The 7,808-nt window shown below is 49.5% G+C and overlaps 1 pseudogene; it reads left to right on the top strand.

Annotated features, from left to right (window-relative positions):
• Positions 1–1,301: 1,301 nt before the first annotated feature.
• On the top strand, positions 1,302–1,447 carry LOC138466943 (5.8S ribosomal RNA; annotated as a pseudogene).
• The last annotated feature ends 6,361 nt before the right edge of the window (positions 1,448–7,808 follow it).

A 7,808-nucleotide genomic window follows, 5' to 3' on the forward strand; every position in this document is an offset into this window, starting at 1 on the left:
GCTCCCTTAACACTAAGACTTGGCTGGTGGCAGTGGTACCTACCCTATCTTTTCTACCACGATTATAGTTAGAGGCACAAGTGGCATTCAGCCACACAAGATCAAGCAATAATTGGGCTGTGATGCCCTTAGGTGTTAGGGGCTGCACGCCCGCTACACTGAACAGGTCAGCATGTGTCTACCCTTTGCCGACAGATGCGGCTAACTCGCATAACCCTGTTGATGATAGGGATTTCAATTATTTTCCATGCACAAGGCATTCCCAGTCATTGCAGGTCACAAGCTTGCGTTGATTTACGTCCCTGCCCTTTGTACTCACCGCCCGTCGCTACTACTGATTGCATCGTTTATTGAGGTCCTCGGACTGGCACCCCTGGGATCACAAAAACAGCCCTGGTGGAGCGCTGAGAAGACGTTCCATCTTAAATATGTAGAGAAAGTAAAAGTTGTAGCAAGGTTTCCGTAGGTGAACCTGCGGAAGGATCAGTAATGGTGGAGCAGCCGGAGGGAAAGCCGCAGGCCTGACCAAGGTTGTGTCCCAGACGCGCACACTCAAAGCCTGGGGCACCCCTTGAGCTATAGTCCGGCCAGTGGCACGCACAGGGGCTGGGGCCAGGAACCCCTCTGCAGAGGGGCTGCGCTCCAGAAGATAAACAGGGACATACAGCAGGGTTGGCTTAATCTGCCAGGAGAGCACCCCCCCACACACAGTGGGTCTTCATGGGGCCCTGGTCGGCAGGAACGTGCTAAGTGGGGGTTGCCGGAAGCTGAGGATGAGTCCTGGCATGCCGATTGAGCTCTGAGCCATGGTGCAGCTGGGCCTACTTGACTGGCGGGCACAGGTGAGCGATGGCCCGGTTTGCTGGTGGAGTGGGTGAACCGCCCTTGTCTCCAGGTACCTAGAGCACTGCCCTGTGTGTCCAAGCTGCGGTTTGAAGACTCTAGCAGTCCCACCCAACCTCCTGCCTCACCATATTTCGTCGCCGTCCCTCAAAGGGTGGGAGGGGGGATGAGTGGCTGTTGTGTGTCTCTGTGAGCCGGCCGCATAACGGCCTGCCTCTGTTGCTGTAGGAAGTGGCTCAGGCTGCTGCAGATGGCAGGGGCTTCCCGGGCTGAGTGCCTAGAACCCTTTTTTTTTTTTTTGCTTAAACCCTGATGGTCTCGTCCTACTCACAAGTGGGGAAGCTAGACGAGGCACTGGGCCTTTTTGCTGTGTGGGTGGAACGGATGGCACTGCCTCCCCCCTGTCCTCCAGCCTCTCCTGCACCAGCATGTCGGGCCAACCTCTGAAAGTTGCCTGTGACTCTTGGCGGTGAATCACTCTGCTCGTGAATCGATGAATGCAGCTAGCTGCAAGAATTAGTGTGAATTGCAGGACACATTGATCATCAGCAAATGCACCTTGTGGCCCTGGGTTCCTCCCAGGGCTACGCCTGTCTGAGGGTCACTTGAACATCAATCGCCCCGGGGACCCTCCCTGGGGCATGGTTGGGGCAGTCGCAGGGACCCCGTTTCCCTTTGTCCCCCTATGGTCAGACCCTTATCAGCACTGTCGCAGGATCCCTGGACCTGGCAGTGAGGTTTGTCAGCCCATCCTGGCCTCCCCATTTCTTGCCTCGTGGGGTCGGAAGGAGAAGGCGCCCGACGTGCCCCTGTGGTGGTGATGGTAGTAGTAGCAGCAGCTTAAAACCTGACATACCTCCCCACCCCTGAGCAGCTGCCTGTGCCTGAGTGAGGCTGCCCTGGAGCACAGCCCTTGCGACTGTGTACGGTGGGCAACCTCTCCCCAGGTGGGCTTCTGCGCAGATCGGGACAGCGCACACTCAGCCGTTCTGGAGGCACGGTTCTGGGATAAACCCCCAACAGCCCTGGGCCCGAGGCTGGCTGCCTGAGCTTTGGGTTCCCGACTGTGACCTCAGATCAGACATGGCAATCCTCTGAAATTAAGCATGTTACTAAGCAGAGGAAAAGCAACTAACCAGGATTCCCTCAGTAACGGTCAGGGAAGAGCCCAGTCCCGAATCCCCGTCTTGTGGTGTACAGGAAATGAGGTGTACAGAAGTCTGGCTCCCCGCTGTCGCTTACAGGGCCCAAGTCCTTCTGATCGAAGCTCACACCGCAGACTGTGTTAGGCCAGTAGCAGCCCCTGTCATCCCAGGATCAGGTCTTCTCAGGGTCTGATTGCTTGGGAATGCAGCCCAAAGCGTGTTCAAATCCAAAGCAGGCTAAATACTGGCACAAAACCGATAGCCAATAAGTATGTTCCATAAAAGAGAGTTGAAGAGGGTGTGAGCCGGTCAAGAGGTAAATGGTTGGGGTCTGTGCAATCCGCCCAGAGGTTTAAACACAGCGGCAGGTCGGTCCCTGGGAACCGCGGACACCCTCACATGGTGCATTTCCTCTGTGGCAGTGCGCTGCAACTTGCTCTGGGTTGGCTGGGAAGGCTGTTACATCACCCTGGCAGATGTTTTGCGGTGTCCGCAGGGCTGAGGAAGATTGGCTGCCCCTGCGCCCTCCTCCAGAAACCATTCCCGCCCATCTCGGGGGTCGCTGGGGTGGCGACATCTGCTCCAAGTGCAACTGTCAACTCTGGTGGACTTTCGTCAGTGCCCCCTGACCGGGTTGCATCGTGCCACCAGGCGGGGAGGCCCAAGAAGGCAGCGAGGTGTCTGCAGTGATGTCGGTTACCCACTTTACCAGTCTTGGAACACGGACCAAGGAGTCTAACATCACTGCGAGTCAGAAGTCTGGACAAAACCTTGTGGTGCAGTGCCGGTGAGGGCCTGCACGCATCAGCTAAGAAGGGATCGCATTGCGGCGGGCACACCACTGGCCCGTCTCTCCCGCTCTGTGGGGGAGTTGGCTCATAATTGTGTGTGATAGGACCCGAAAAATGGTGAATTATGTCTTGTCAGGGCGTAGCCAGAAGAAACTTTGGTGGAGGCCCATAGCGATCCTGATGTACAAATCGGGCGCCCGACCTGGCTCTAGGGGCGAAAGACTAATCAAACCTTCTAGAAGCTCGGTCCCTCCAAAGTTTCCCAGGGGATTGCTGGCCCTCGAAACCCCAGTTTTATCTGGTAAAAACGAATGATTCAAGGTCTTGGGGCCGAAACAATCTCAGCCTATTCCCAAGCATTAAATGGTTTAGAAGCCTGGCTCGCTGGCGTGGAGCCGGGCATTGAATGCAAGTGTCCATTTGGTCACTTTTGGTAAGCAGAACTGGTGCTGCAGGATTAACTGAATGCTGGTTTAAGGCCCCTGATGCTGTTGCTCATCATACCCCAGAAAAGGTGTTGGTTGATAGACAGCAGGACGATGGCCATAGAAGTCTGAATCCGCTAAGGAGTGTGTAACAACTCACCTGCTGAATCAATGAGCCCTGAAAAAGTATGGCGCTGGAGCATCGAGCCCCTACCCAGCTGGCACTGAGAGCCGTGGGAGCTAACCCGTGATGAGTAGGATGGCCTGGTGGAGCAGGTGCAGATCTTGGTGGTAGTAGCAAATATTCAAACAAGAACTTAGAAGGCTGAAGTGGAGAAGGGCTCCATGTCAACAGCCATTGAATATGGGTCAGTCGATCCTAAAAGATGGGCGAATGATGGCCTCTGTTGCCGTCAGCCGATCGAAAGGGAGTCTGGTTCAGATCCTCAAGCTCATAGTATTGGCGATGAGCGCCCCCGCGGCGACCATTGCAGTAATGCAAATGATCCCAGAAAAGTCGGCGGGAGCCCTGGGAAGAGTTCTCTTTTCTTTGTGAATGTTGCACATCACCCTGCAATGGGTTTGCCCCGGGAGAGGGGCCCAAGCCTTGGAAAGCATCGCGGTTCACAGCGCTTCAGGGGAGCTCTCACTGGTCCTTGGAAATCTGGGGGAGATGTTATAAATCTTCTGCCGGGCCATACACATACCTGCAGCAGGTCTCCAAGGTGAACTGCCTCTGGCATGTTGGAACAATGTAGGTAAGGGCGATTTGCAAGTCGGATCTGTAACTTCGGTATAAGAATTGACTCAAAGGGCTGGGGCGGTCAGGCTGCTGTGCGAAGAGGAGCTGGGCATGCTGCAGTGTCTTCCCCCCCAGGGGTGGGGTACCAACGACTCTGGATGTGAGCCGGGGTCCCTTCCTGTGGCTCGCCCCATCAGCGGTGGTTACCTCTCTCCGTTCCCATCCTAGCAGCTGAGTTGGAACTGGTGCGGACTTGGGGAATCCGACTGTTTAGAATAAAGCATTGCAAAGGCCCACAACGGGTGTTGAGACAATGTGATTAATGCCCATTTCTCTGAATGTCAAAGTGAACAAATTCAATGAAGCACGGGTAAACAGCAGGAGTAAATATGACTCTCTTAGGCTAATAAGGCATCACTGGTCGATTTGAGAATGGGTGAATCAATGCAAAATGATTCCAGATGTGGAATTTCCTGGTTCAACAAAACCCTGTTGAGATGGCGAAAGGAAGTGCTGTCTCTTCCACAAATTGCAAACTTCCTAAACGAATTTGATAAATTAAAAAGCACCGAAAGCATGTATACCATCAAGGGCAATAATGGCACAGTTAATAAAACACTACTTGAAAATATAATGGAAGAAGATCTACTGAACATTAAAGATGATCGCCTCTTTGCATCCTCAACTAGCACAGCTGAATCCAAAGATATAAGTCCGTTAAACAAGCTTCCAGATGTGTACCGAATTCCTTCAGAAAACAAGAAATTAAGGCCTGACTTGTTAAAGATAATTTTCTGGAGCTACTCTAATGACTACTACAAATGCACTTTATGTGGAGATATTATGGGAAGTTTTATGGAACTCAAGAAGCATGTTTCCAACAAACACAAACCTTTCGTGCTAAAAGTCTTCTGCTCTAAATGTGAAAAAGATCAGTATCACAATATTGCATTCTACTTTGCTAAACGCAAACTGAAAAATCCTACGGCAAACGTACTCTTCTTGTGCAACTTTTGCAACCAAAGATTTGGAAGTAAATTGGGAGTGTCACAACATGCACATCCAAAAGCAATCAATGATGAGACTTTTAGCATCCAAGCTGAGTAAAACATCTAAAATGTGGTCACAAGAAGAAATCCAACTAGTGATCGACCTTGAAATCAAATATCAAGGCAAGAATAACATCAACAAACGTATTGCTACTCACCTCAATAACAAAACAAACAAGCAGATTGCTGATAAAAGGAGTGATATCACAGACCAAAATAAAGAAATGGAAGAAATAGAAAAAGCGCATTTCAACACTATTCAAGAGTCAGACGACTATCTCTGTGAGAGAGATGAGGACCCAACTCCAATAAACTGTGAACAATTCATCCTCCGTAGAAACAATTCCAGTGTTAAAATCAAGAATCTGCAAGAAGTTCACCAAAGATTGGATGAAATGAAACAATGTCGAAGAGAATCATGAATTGTATGAAGCTGGGGAAGGACTCATGGAAGCAATGGTTTGTTTATTTGTAGAGCGCACCTAACCCGAGGGTATCTAGGTGCTTTTGCTTACGTAAATCATTTAAGTTGCATACATATATATACAAAGATAAGGTTGGCAGTTGACTTGTGTTACAGATCAAGGAAACATGCCTGGCAGATGCCGTGCGAACAGTGATTGCAAATGTTACAATCGATGAGCAAAGTCGGCAAACGGCTGGTGTTACAGATCCAGGCGATGATCCAAGAGGGATGTATTAAAGAGGTTTGACGGTGTTCGTTTTGCTGGGCAAAGAGCCATGCTTTTACCTTTTTTCTGAAGAACCAGAAAGAAGGATCTGCTCTTAGTATTGTCGGCAGGGTGTTCCAGACCTTGGCTGCTAGAACTGGGAACCGCCTGCTTTTTGTAGTTTATATTTGGGAATGTTTAGGCGGTGTGAGTAGTTAGACCAGGTGAGTCCGAATGTTTTCTGGTGAATTTGTTGACCAGGTATTTTGGGGCAGAGTCGGAGTGGCATTTGTGGGTAATCACTAAGGTTCTGAAAGTGATCCTGTCTTGTATTGGTAGCCAAAGGGTATTGCATCTAGCTGCTGAGATGTGGTTACATTGTGGAATGTTTATAACCGTTCTGTTTTTAAGCACTTGTAATTTGTTCAGGTTTTGTTTATTGCTGCCTATATAGGGTGTTACAGTAATCCAATTTTGATAATATGAGTGCTCTAGCCAATATGATGCAGCTATTGGTGGACAGGAAGGGCCTGCATGCATTGATCAGCTTGGAGGTGTAAGCTGTTGCTGATGCTGTTGCATTGACTTGTCTGGTGAGGGAGAGGGTGGAATCCAAGTATATGCCTAGAGTTTTAACATGGTTGGAGACTTTGATATTATTCCTGTCGATGTTGAAGGAATTATATTGGGAGTCTAGCTTGGTGAGTCGTGGTCGTGAGCCTAGGAGAAGTAGCTTGGTCTTGTCATCGTTTAGACAGAGGCCGTGGGTGGCCATCCATGCCTGAATTCTAAGGTAGATTTAGTTCAAAAGTTTGGTTATCTTTTTCGTAGGAGCCCAATAGAGTGATGAGGATCTGCGTGTCATCCACATAGTTGGTTTAGGTGACACCCAGATAGTTTAGGTGGTCGAACAATAGCTTGGTAAAGATATTGTATAAGGTAGGGTAGACACAGAAACCCTGAAGGACACTGCATGAGACTGGGGAAGGTTCAGCCGAGGCGTAGATACAAAAACCAGCTAGAAAAGACTGTATCCAAGTGGCGGCGTTTGGGGAGAAGGGAGCTACTGGGGTCAGGTGGTTTGCGAGTATGTCGTGGTCGACCAAATTTAAAAGCTGCTGATAAATGGAGGGGGAGGGCTAGATTTCCTTTATCTTTTAATTCGTACATCTGGATTTTTAAGTCCAGGAGGGTTGTTTCTGTGCCATGTCTATGCCTAAACCCGGATTGGCAGAGGCCAAGAAGGTTATTGGTTTCCAGGTGATTTTGGAATTAGAGGTATGCCGCTCTGTCCACATTTTTAAAGAGGAATGTCAATGTGGTTATGGGCCTGTAGTTGGTTGGGGTGCTAGGGTCGAGTTTGGGTTTTTTGAGCAGCGGCATGACCCAAACATCTTTGAGATTGTTTGGGACTGCGCAGGTTTTAAAAGAGGTGTTAATCAGGGAGGTGATGAAAGGAGCAAACTCATCTGCCCCCTCCTTTATGATCAATGCTGGGCAGATGTCCCATTGGCATCTTGTGGGTTTTAGGCTGGCTATGATCCCTTCTACTTCTTTGGTAGTGACCGGGGCGAATTCGAATGGGCGGCAGCTTTTGGAAGATGGGTTGTGGAAATCACTGAGTTTTGTGCCTGAAGTCAAGCTGAGTTTCTTTTGCTTCTATTTTAGCCTGTAGTAGGGCGATTTTATCTAGTAAGGCTTTTTTAATATATTGCACACCAGGAGGCATCTTTGGTGCAAGAATCTGTGGGTGGCTCTGGTGATTCTAACTCCCTGAGAATAGTGAAAAGCTCTTTGGAGCCGGATTTAGCATTTTGTATTCTGTCGTTAAAGTTGTCACTTTTGGTTTTTAGGATGGCTGCTTTGTAATCGTTAGATGCAGTTATGAACGTTGCCTTGTTCTGTTCAGAAGGGTTTCTTTTCCAATTAGCTTCAGAGTTCCTTTTGGACCAATGTAAGGTTTTCAGGTCTGGAGTGAACCGTACGTTTAGGTGCGCTAGAGGCTTAGCTTTTCTCATTTTTAGTGGAGCGTTTTATCTAGGGCTTGGAGTGAGGTAGGGTTAAACGAATCCACCAGGAAGGGGGCGTGGTCTGCACGCATGGTGTGAAGTCGGGAACCCGCCATGCTCCTGCCCATGATCC

This window comes from Ambystoma mexicanum, chromosome 1p (assembly GCF_040938575.1).
Source record: "Ambystoma mexicanum isolate Mex_15411 chromosome 1p, UKY_AmexF1_1, whole genome shotgun sequence".
Classification (NCBI taxonomy): Eukaryota; Metazoa; Chordata; class Amphibia; order Caudata; family Ambystomatidae; genus Ambystoma; species Ambystoma mexicanum.